General features: G+C 48.6%; 1 pseudogene; it reads right to left on the bottom strand.

The window, feature by feature from the left end:
- Positions 1-1,427: 1,427 nt before the first annotated feature.
- Positions 1,428-2,841, bottom strand: LOC144148421 (uncharacterized; annotated as a pseudogene).
- Between the last annotated feature and the right edge of the window lie 9,242 nt (positions 2,842-12,083).

Raw genomic sequence — 12,083 nt, 5'->3', positions numbered from 1 at the left:
TGTCGACATACGGGGACTTCTTAAAAACAACACCATAGCTGTCCCGCAGCTCTTCTGGCTCGAGGCTGTCGTCCTGCGCCTTAATCTTCTCAATCTCGTCTTCAAAGGGAACGTCTGTTGGGGCCGTGCCAGATGTGTTGTTGTGGCATTTTGCTTTTGTCTTCCTTCTAATAACAGTCTTGTGGCGGCTGGAGCACTGCTGTCCCGTTCTTGTGACATTGAACGTCTCTGCGATCGTGTCTGCGAAGTACTCAAACATTTCCTTTCTGTTTCTGAACTTCTTCGTGGGCCATACCTGGTCCATGTACTGCACATAAAGGTCTAGTAGGAACTTCGTTTCTCCTGGGGTCCGCTCACATGCTGAACCTATAAATATAAGTAACTTGAGATTTGAACTTGACAGAATAGGTGTTACCAGTAGAGTTAATCGCGAATTAACTTACTGGTGCGGGTGCTTGCCGTCCGTTTCTTCTTTCCTGAAATCTTCCAGTGCTTGAATGAGTAAATACGCTTGCATTCTAGCAATCACAGACAACCTGAGTATGCATAAAGAGCTAGGCAAGATAAAGGGAAGTAAACGCCTTATGGTGTCACATTTTTACAGTTGGCGAAAAATAATTCTTTTCACGATTTTTAAAACTTATCTTGCAGGGTGCGTCCTGTCGATATATTTTAATTAACTCTGTATTTCTTCAGTAATTGAAATGCAGTCAGCTATCACTGTCCACACAAGGTGGACTTTTACCTGACACTGATGTGCTGGTGCATCCAGAAGTGGTTCCGCTGGCATCACCTAGCAGTGCTGGAGCTGGCGAACCTGACACGGATGTGCCACTGCACCCAGGGGTGTTGGCGTCGATGAAGATTGCCTGAGGTGTCAGTACTGGTGCTTGTGTACCTGTACCAGTCGCAAGGAAATATCGTGGGGTTGAACGTCCCTGCTATAGGCGAAAAGTAATTTTGAACGAGCACGAGATCCATGAAATGTCCACTATACCACAGGCCCCCTTGCTTCTTAGTTGCAACTGTAATTGTCAAGAAAGGTGGTGCACAAACTGGTCATTGAAAAGCAACAGTTCTAGATGAAAAAAATCTTACTCGCTGATGTTAGTGCAAGCCAGGCATCTGGTGTGAAGTACTTCTTCAGCTTTGGCAATGGCGCTTTGCAGTCAAGTACGCAGCTTGGCAAACATTCAGGTCGAGCCTCTACATGACTTTCCTGCACCTGGAAGTTTCCATCAAGGGCACGACCTGCCATGTCCTCATCAGCAATGGAAGTCAGAATCACTGTAGCGGACAGAAAAGAAGACAGTTATAACTGCCAGCAACAGATGAGTAGTCTCTCAACAGTTGAAACGTAGAGGTGGAGTTATACTGCCTATTTGACACAATTGTTTTGTTCTGAATCAGTACGATAGAAAATTCATTGCCAAAAAGAGATTTACCAAAGATCCATAACTGTTTACATACATGACCATGTTTATGCTATGAAGTAGAAAACTCTTAACTAGGATAGCCCACCGGGAAGTACTGAAACTGGCTCGTGGCTTAAGATGTGCACTGCACAAGTAAATGTTGTGAAGCTTACAGTACAGTTGCATTATATTCAGCACATGAATTTTTTTACGCATATCTGAAATTGGAGTGCAGTACACAAAACCTACAGCAATCTGTAATTCTGTCGTAAACCTGCTCGAGTATTATGATGGACGTTTCTTTCATTTGCTTGCTAGCTGCCTCTGAAAGTTAAGTTCTACTGTTCTAGCAATCAATAATTTTGCTTACACTTTTCTTGTTCTTTTGAAGAGAGCTCCAAGAAAGGCACGGGCTGGCCACCTTTTCTGAGTTTCTTCAGCTTTCGCTGCCGAAGCCTTTTGGTTGGCCGTCCTCTGGTTTTAACCATCGGAAGCTTGATGGGGACGTCATTCTCTTCTGCATCCCGCTTCCTCTTGTTCCGTGTACCATTCATCTGCAAACTGTTCAATGGGACGTTGTCGTGTGGTTTGCTGCTGCACTGGTCGTGTTCACCGCAGTTGGCATCAGTGGTGCGTTCTTTGGAGCAGCCTGCTTCTCCCACGTCATCCCCCTTTCAGCCACGCTGCATTCAAGTCTTCGAGATGCCTGAGGCATGCTTGAAAAAAACTCTGGGCGGCAGTCTGCAAGTGTGTCGGCCAGAGCTTTTAAGAGTCTGCATGGCAAAGTTGTACCGTTGATTCCGGTTCATCTTTTTGATAGAGGGCCCGGGCATAGAAACAATTTCGACATTCTCTGGACAGTGGCTAATAATGGCATATCTGAAATCAGTGGGAGAAAAGCAGCAAGTCTGACAAGTTTTACAAAGTTCACTAGAAAATTAAAAGAGGCTGTTTTAAGACCAGTGTCCCCCCTTAAACCAACGCTTGTGGACTGCTTTGTCCAGACCAGGTTTTGTTGACAACTTCACACACACTGCCAAGAAATGCCTGCATCTTTGAAAATGTTGTGCAGCTGCAAGTCTGGCTGTGCAGGCAAACCTGATGGCAAGCATCAGGTTTGGCCCATTTCAAGAACTTCCTACTGATGAGGCAGTAGTACCGGGGGTTAGGTGCGGAGGGACGTGGTGGTGTTCTTCGGACTTCACCCACTTAAAGTGGTCGTGATATGGCGGTGAACAGCGAAGGCCCCGATTCCACCCTGGAGGCAGCGGATGGTTATGACTTTAAAGTCATTTGCCGTGAAGCCCAAGTCTCGGAGAGTTTGGACGCTCTCCCGGGCCCATATGCCACGGTAAGTAATAGTAATGCTCGAGACCAAAGGTCTCCCACCGACTTTGTCCAGTATCGACTTGTCCATGTACTCCATTGTCTTAGACAAATGCACTTGTGACAGAGGGGCTCTGGTTCCGACCACCTGTATGTCGAGGATCGCCGACTGGGTGTCCCTTTTAACAACCAGGTCGGGGATGCGTTCGCCTTGAGGTGTTTTGAAGTGTGGCTCCTCTTGGACTTCAAAGCCAAGTTCTCTCAGACGTTTGGCTATTTGTCTCGTTATGGTATCATGTCTTCGGATCCTCTCGTGGTGCGTGCGATGACATTTCTGAAGAATATGTCCCAAGGATTCCAGTTGTGTGCATCCGGCTCTGCATGTCTTGGGTACATTTTGACCTCTCTTTGTTCGGGACAGGCACGGCAGAGCATTAATTCGTATGCGAACCAACTCGATAAATTCCCTTCCTTTCAAAAATCTTGTGCCTTCGGTCAGCCACTTACTTGACCCGGAGGCATTCTTTGCTCCGGCCAGGGACATTCCATCGGCCGACGAATGAAGCTTGTCGGTCCAAAATTTTCGTATGGCCTTGGGTGTCTCCAATGGGACTCCTTTCGATGTACACATTTTTCATATTTATCTTCATGACTTCATATTTATCTTCGGTTGTTTTTCTGATTGCGCGATTGCTTTCCTCCATCTTCGTTAACTGCTTGCTCACCAAACGGCATGCGTACGGAGTCAAAACTTTTTCGCACTGCCTCTCGATGTCGTGTGAGGTGTTGTACAAGTAGAAGTTGCAGGTCTTGAGTAGTGTTGCAGCATGGCATGTGGTTTGCCTGCTCATGTCAGCTAACTTCAAAAGACTGGCTAGTGCTTCACGAAGCTTGCTAGATGACTTGAGCACTTTCTTGATCAGATTGTTGTGCGACTCCGCACTATTTGTTGTGTTGTCACCAAACGTGAATTCCTTGTCACAAATGTGACGGACCCACATCTCCGTTATATTGGCCCAGTTTTCGTCGAAGTACGCAACTGCCTCTTTGCTGGCTTAACGCTGAAGGTCTGCTTTCGCTTCCTGAATTTTTTCCATGGCGGGAGCATGCAGCATTTCTTTGAAACTGCAAATCATCTTTTGCTTCTCTTCGACCGACCTTCCTAAACGGCCAGCTGCCACGCCGAATGCCTTGACCACATGGAACTGGCAAAGCTGTACAGAAGGGGCACTTGTAAGTGTGTTGCGGATGGCATTTATCGCTGTGAAATCTTTGTCCACAAGTACTACCCGAGTCTCTTGGCTACTGGGGTTCTCTTTAACAAATGTTTCCAAGAGTTTGGACACAACGTGGTACTGCTCTGAGGCCACGAAGAAAGAAAGAAAGAAAAACAAAAAGGGGCATCTTTAGCTTGTTTGTTCGATACGTCGCATCAAGCAGAAGCACTTCGGGAAACGATTCAAACACACGCTGCATGTGCGCTGTCTGCGCCAGTAAGATTTGAAGCTGTTTGGCCTCATCGGTGATGGCAATCACCTTGTGATTGTTTTGGCAGTTAGCTATTTCCCGCATCGGCTGCTCAGCTTCGTCAGACCCTTCCAGACTCCGCTTCAAAGTGCACAGGTCTTTCGATGGGACGGTTTTGCCTGCGGAAGAGAACATATTTCAAGCAAATTATGTAGTTAATGTTTGTTACACCATAAGGGAACTTGGAATTCAAAAAAGCTGGTTGAGGAGTCCTAATGTGATAAGTTAGAGTATATATAAGCTATTAGATGTTAAAAGCCGTTTAAAGGAGCCATGAAGAGAAAACACAAGTTTGGTTCATTCAAAAGATTGCCTCGTCAGAATCATACTGACACCACTTTTAACGTAAACTTCGCTCAAATAAGCTACATAATTAGGAAAAAAGGGAATGGCCATGCGACCCACCAGCTCATTTCCCGCAACAGAACCTATGATGTCATTCGAGCCAGTTCTGCGATTGGCGGAGGCCGGCGAAAGTAAACGCAAATTAGGCAGAGCTTACAAGCTTGCCGAACGAGCTATTTGCGCTTAAATTTAGGGCTAAAGCCGTAAGAATGGTGGTAAGTGTAAGTTACGAAAGCACATGTAAACATAGAACTACCGCTTCGTACTGCTGTTGTTGGTACTGCGCGCACTATGCTTGTTTAGCTGCACAGAACTGCGGGGCTTTCGGGTTGTCTCAGACGACACTGGCCGATTGATTGACGCGACGGTGTCTTACATGAACATATTTGTCGAGCGAGCACTGTTTCACGAAATCATTTTCTCCCAGAACGAAAAAAAGGCAGAAAACGACACGCCACGGTATGGTGGCGCCATCTAGGTACAGTAACGTAAACAAACGCACGAGTACCTCAGTGCCAACACCAACGTACAGGGTGGAGACACCCTCTGAACGGTCCCGTGCTGCTGCAGTTGGGTCAACGTGCACAACACGTCGTTCTCGTTTCCCACGACACCCAGCAACGCGAAACAGATAAGATGATTCAAACTTCGCCAGTGTTGCGACCGGGCGTGGGCACCCGATCTGCGCTCCATGGCCTCCGACATACGAGTGGTAGCGTGTATGATGCGAGCGGCCAGCCGCTGTTGCAGCCGTGAAGAAGTCCAGAAGCCGTAGGCTAACGTAACTGTTTACTTCATAGCGAGAGGTGAGCCGAAGCCGAAGAACAATGCCCCGACGGGCGAGGTTACAATACAGTACTCGAGCAGAGCGACAGCATCGATTCGCTGCTCTAACAGGAATGAGCTACAACGCTTGGGCAGCTCTATTTATACCCAAAAGCGATAACGGTCAAACGCAACAAGCGGCAACACGCCACGAACGTCACAGACACACACAACGCTCTTTCCAGTGTTCGTTAGTCGTCGGTAGCCTCCGCGCACGTTGAGTCCGAGAGAGGGGAGAGAGGAGGACTCCGTTGCGATCGACGGGGCCTCTGTGTCCTTGAAGAGCGTGGAGACGAGCCTCGCCGCCAGCCGCCGAAGTTTTGAAATGCGCCGAGAGCAAAGCGTCTGACGCGGCTTGTCGCTACTTGTCACTGACATGGTGGCGCGTGTTTTCAAAGGCGCACAGTGGCTTCGCCGCACAGCCGAGGAGTGATGCGGGGAAGTACTGCGGCACTGGCCGATTCATAGCACCAGGTAACCCCGTTGCGGCGATAATTTTAGCGCGGTTTTGATACAATGGCTTGTTTCGTCGGCGAGCGAGTGGACCAAAATGGCGGCGCCAGCGCATACGTGTCTCCACCCTGTACGGCGGATGCGTGAATCAAGGGACCCTAGGCTGCAGAGCGGTCGGTTCCTGTGATGTCATTTGGGACCACGAAAATGCACGATTGAGTGGGAAAATCAAAATGTTTACCTAAATTGATTAATTTCTCAGTGAATAAAGCATCGTTTGCATTCGGACAAGCGCTGGGGTCACTATAAAACACGAAATCTTTCGAATAACACAAACTTGCATTTTGTCTTCATGGCTCCTTTAAAGGGACACTGAATTGAATTTGTCAAGCTCCCGTTTTTGCTTGCACTGCGTAGACTGGCTCAAATTAGCACACTTTTCATCATTTATCCGGTTGACAAATCGGTAATTATTTTACAAAGCGCGAAAGAAGAAAAACTACCATGCGTGGTGTGTGGCGGCCGCACCACCTCAAGGCGGTGATGACGGCAGGAGACACCCCGTGATTAAACGATGTCCAAGGTTAGCATTCAAACAAGTTTCGGTTTCGGTTCTTTAAAACAACATGCTTGACATCCGATGGCATCGTTGGGTGGGCATTCTCGATATCTCAGTAATCGTCGTACCGCGCTTCTGCCATGTTGTCGGCTGTAAAAATGCATAAGGTAAGCCTCCTAGGACGGCTTGGAATTGTAGCATTCACTAGCAGAGGCCTATGCAGTGCATGAACGCCCTCCGCGTCCCCGCAGACGCTCAAATGCCATGCGCTTTTCCCACATATTTGGAGCTTGCCTCCCTCATGCCTGTATCGTAAAAAGCGTGTTCACACCAGGCCAAGGGTCTGTTCATTCTGGCCTGTGCCCAGTGCCTGCAAGCAGTCGGTGCTTATGGCAACAGCACACCAACGAGAACTCGCTAGCGCGCCAGTGCCAGCCTGCGCGCGTTCTGTGATCTAGTTCGTGTAGCCATGAACGTTGCGGCCCCAAAAAAGCTGAACTGAGTATAGAAAACATCGGCAGAAAACGAAAAAGTTAACTTATAAAAAAAAAAGCACGTACCCGCGGGGATTCGAACTTGTGACTTGCAAAACACTTGCGATGACATACCTAGCGCTCCAACCAACTCGACCACAGGGGATTTTTTTTTCTTCAAAGCACTTCAACGCATCATATTCTCAGTGTAACAAACAATCACTTAACGGCAACTTTAAACGATATTTACATGCCAATGCACTTTCATTTCAATCAATTTGTTACATAAATCCAGAACATCATCGTCAAAACACATTTTTAAAACTTCACGGACCTTGCACACGTTTTCAATAAAATAACCACGAACGGATCAGGCATTTACATCGTTATGCCGTACCGCTACCCTGCTTTGCCATATTGCGTGCAACCCTAGAAGAAAAATGAGGTCGTACGGGATTACATCTGGCTGTAACTCGAGATAGCGGATGCCTTGAGCAGTCAAAGGTGGATCTTTCTTAATTGTTCTCTGCAGGACATCCCAGAAGAAAACCACATCCCAGCAGCAACAAAAGGGTCTGACTGGTCCCTTAGATACAAAAATCTGGACACTACCTGCTTGACAAACAGGTGTGTAAGCCCCAGACTCCCATCCCCAACTCTTCTAAACAAATTACTACGGCTCGTCCGCTCAAATGAAGACTGCCAGACAAACACTGCAAATACGCGATGGAACTTCTGTACATGGACTCTGGCACATGACAACACCTGCATAACGTACCAGAGTCTGGCTACTAAAAACGTGTTACACACGGTTGCCCGCGCAAAAATGGACAACTGCCTACCTCCCCATGGTAACGTGCTCGCACGCACCTGCTGAACCCTCTCCCCCCCAGTACGCCGTGTTTTCTTTATAACGATCTAAGGGCACGCTCAAATACTTGGATGGCGTGGTGAACCACTGCATACCCCATAAACCGACGGTGTTTCATCCCATTCGCCGTGCCACAAACCTACACATTTGCTCAGATTGACCTTGCTACCTGTGACCTCGCAAAATCTCTGTGTCAGAGGCAGAGTGTTGCTGACGCTTTCTTTATCCGCGCAAAAGAATGCCACATCGTCCGCGTACACCAGTGCTTTTATCTCGCATGCTTGCACGCAAAAGCCTCGGATACTGCCACTGGCAATTACCCTGGCACACAATGGCTCTAGGTAGAGAGCGCATAGCAGGGGACTCAAAGGACATCCCTGCCTCATGGAGGAGTAAACTCTTATCTGTTCTGTAAGTTTCTTGTTAACTATGATGTTGGTGGTACAGTTATTGTACGCCATCCTTATACCTTTGGTGACAACAGATCCTACTTTAACATGTTCCAGAATAGGAAAGAGAACGCTATGACACACGCAGTCAAAAGCTTTTTCAAGGTCTACCTGTACCATAGCTACAGTGCGATGGTCTGCATCGCAGTACTCGAGGATACTTGAAAAGATTGTTCTGCCCTTAATTCCGCATGTTTGATGCGGGCCTATTATCTCTGTTACAACACTTTGTAATCTTCTGGCCAAGACTTTCATGAGAATTTTATAATCTGTGTTGGTCAACGTTATTGGTCTGTACCCTGTAACCTTTATTAATATTTCTGGCGTCTCCCCCTTGGGAATCAAAACCGTGTGAGCTTTGGAAAAGGAAGGAGGCAGACAGCCAAGCTCAAAAGATTCCGTAATCACCCCATGAAGGAGACCCGCGATTTCTACTTTAAACTTCTTATAAAACGCCGAACTGATCCCATCAGGTTCCGGTGATTTACCCGAGTTCAAGTTGTCAATAGCGTCTTCGATTTCGCTCAGCGTGATCTCCCTTTCCATAATTTCAGTATTTTCGCTATCAAGTTGCGGCAGTACATTAAAAAACTCTGTTTCAAACCCGCTTTCGGTCGGATTCTTCAGTGCAAAAAGTTCCTGGTAATATTGGGTGAAAGCTTGCGCTATCCCTGCTTCGTCCCTGGTTAAAACGCCTGCCCATTCGATTTTGCTAAAATCTTGTTTTCGTGCATGACGCTTTTCGTCGGCTATGGCCCGCTTCGTTGGCTGCTCACCCGCTATTTTTCCGCTCGTGCTCTCACTGCAGCTTTGTATTTTTCTATATCTATCCTTTCGAGCTCCTGTTTTGTTTTGTTTATATCCTCCATAAATATTCCCGGCCGCTTTGTTTCTTCTTCAATTAAACATTTTAGGTTGCGGCGTAAGAGTGTTTCCTCCTATGTATCACTTCTTCTTATCATACTAGATCTTTCTATGGCCATGAGTTTTACTTTTTGTTTAAAGCACTCCCATGCTTCGCTTTTACTATTACAATTTTTTCCGTACTCTTTATCACAATAATTTTTGACGCTACCAACAAACTCTTTATCTTCAAGGAGCTTCACGTTGATTTTCCACAAGGACCAATTAAACTTATGACTACGCTTGGTTTTCTCCCCTAGGGATACTGCTACCAAACAATGGTCGCTGAAAGACACTTCTTGAACTTTATATTCTTGACAACTAGGCACCAACTCAGCGGAGACATAAATGCGGTCGAAACGCGCATGACTCGCGCCCTGAAAGTGTGTATAATGTACTGTTTTCGCTTCTTCCCCTACCAAAGCCACATCATTCAGACAACTGTCTGCCACGATTTTGGCAAGCAGTTTCGCGCTGCGATCTACAGCTGCGTTCTGATTTGACCGATCTTTACGCTCGCACACACAATTAAAGTCTGCTACTATTATTAACACTCTCTCGGTTTCTAGGTAGTTTACTATACTTTCAAAAAACGTGTATCGCTCAGCAGGTTTTGTCGGCGCATATAAACACACGACTCTAAACTCAATGGCAGCATAAATGAAATCACACAAAACAAACCTACCATCCTTACAGCTGACAACATTTTGCATCACTACTTCTAATGACTTTCTAATTAACAGGCAACACCCAGCTGAAAACCCGGACGAGTGGCTCACCGCAACGATAACATTTCCCACAAATGGTTCCACCATGCACTCTGTGTGTGGTTCGGTTTCAACTTTCGTTTCCTGAATACCAAGAATGTCCAGGTGATTAAAGAAGACACGCTGTTCCGCTTCTTTTTAGTCCCCAAACCTCGGACGTTAAGCGTCCCTATTTTTAAAGGTGCTTTCAGATTCAGATTCATTTAAAAAGTGAAAAGCAGACCCATAAACCTCGTGAAAAAGAGAGAGCAAGCAAACACCAAAGAACTTACGCTAGCCACCATACGCCAGAACCATTTTGTCCCCTCACTCGTTCACATGCAGCGGTCAGCCGCTGCCTCCATCGTCAGGTTTTCGTTCGCGGGTCAGTGAAGTGGATCGCTGCGAGGGGCTCCCAGACTTTTTTTTTCCTCCCCGCGACCACCTTCCAGTCATTCTCCAGCCGCCGCAGCCGCTGAGCCTCGACAGCGTCGTCCCCCGCGTCGCGGGGCCTTTTCCCAGAAGCCTGTGTCGCGTCCATGGCTTCTCCGCTGTCGCTCCCCTCCGCCTTCGCCTGTCTCACCTCCTGCTCCTGTGCTGCCTCGCCGTCCTCCGGTATCGGGTTTGCAGGCGAAACCTCCTACTCCATACCGCCACGCTTTCCGGCTTTCCCCTCAAGTGTCGCTCCTTGCGCGGCCATCTTGGCCCCGTCGTCGTTCGTTGTTGCGGCGGCCTCCGCTCGCGCTGCGACGTCGGCACTGCTGCGCTCGTTGTCGGGCGTGCTCACCGCCGCGGTCGCCGCGTTCTCCGCTTCCTCCTCGTCCATGAGGTTACTCGTGGTGTCACTCACTCGCCCGTTGCCCGCAACGCGCGCATACGTGCGCACGCAGTCCTGACGAGTGTGCCCAAACCCGCGACACTTAGCACACTGCGGGGTCTGGCAGTCGCGCCTGATGTGGCCCCTCATCCTGCATCGCGGCCACGTGGGGGCTCAACCCGGCACCACACACAGCACAGCCCCTTCCCCATACGCGAACAGGTCGGGGATCGAGTCCAGCGTGATGCCTTGGTGCAGGGTCATTCGAACCGTCCTCGTGGTCGAATCAGGAAGATCAAACCCTGCCACCTTCCATTCTTCTCTCTTTACCTCTGTAACGTCCCCGAACTCGCTCAGCAGTTCTCGAACAGCTTCATTTGGGTCGTCAAAGGGCACCCAGTGCACCTTTACGGTGACCTCTTGCCGCGTTGGGTCTATTACTTCGCAATAGCGCCCTTTCACCTGTAGTCCACCGCTCCTAATGAGCGTCTCCTTCGCCTCCGGCGTTTGCAACTTAATAAGCCATACGTGGCTCATTTGATATGGGCCAATTCCGCTTACCGCTCCGATGACGCCGAGCTCCTCGAGGGGGGCCCGAAAATCTTCGATGCGGTAGGGCCTTCCTTCCATGTCACAATGGAGAACGACGCATGCCTGCATCGAAGGGGTCGTCACGATCGTCGGCAGAAGGAAGCGGTAGCCGGCGGGCCGGCCGGCCGGTCGCCCGTGAAACCGGTCTTCCGACGCCGCTCCTGCTCCTGCTCCTGCGGAGCCCTCCATCGCGCGACCGCTCCCTACAAGAACCGGTCGGCGAGTGACTCGACCACAGGGGAGCACTGCCGACCTTGGAAATGTAAGGTATATAATGTATAACCAGTTTACACTTTTATTTGGTTTTAGCATTCCAAGCAGCTTAGGTGACTATTTGTTTTGCGCTCGTGCCGTGAGCATCCCCCAAGTTTCCACAATACGGCGCAATGCATTGTGGGTTAGCGGCCATTTTGAAGTTCTTGCTGAAGGCCAGTCGAGGCAGTCGTCGCAGTTTCGCCGTCGGTGCTGCCGCTAGCTCGGTTTCATTCACCACATCGACACATTTCGCATTGCTTTCGGCTACGAATGTAGCCAGTTATGTCACCTCCTCCTCAGGACTACGCCGCTAGCCTAAAAGGTAGCGACAAACAGCGTTACTACGAAAAAATCAAGTTGTGTGGAGTCGACCCGTTCGTTCTGCGCGCAGGAGACTGCACGACGGATTTGAGTTGGTGGCCGTGCGTCGACGAAGCGGACGTAAATGAATTCCTTGTGTTGCGAACGAGCTTTCTAACAAGAAAGCAACTGAAGGCTAAGAAGGGATTGGAGTCCCACAATTTCGTG

This window comes from Haemaphysalis longicornis, unplaced genomic scaffold, assembly GCF_048455015.1.
Source record: "Haemaphysalis longicornis isolate Haplotype H1 unplaced genomic scaffold, Haemaphysalis longicornis Haplotype H1 scaffold_8, whole genome shotgun sequence".
NCBI lineage: Eukaryota > Metazoa > Arthropoda > Arachnida > Ixodida > Ixodidae > Haemaphysalis > Haemaphysalis longicornis.
Note: the sequence above shows the minus strand (reverse complement) of the source record. Positions and strands in the feature narration are given on the sequence as shown.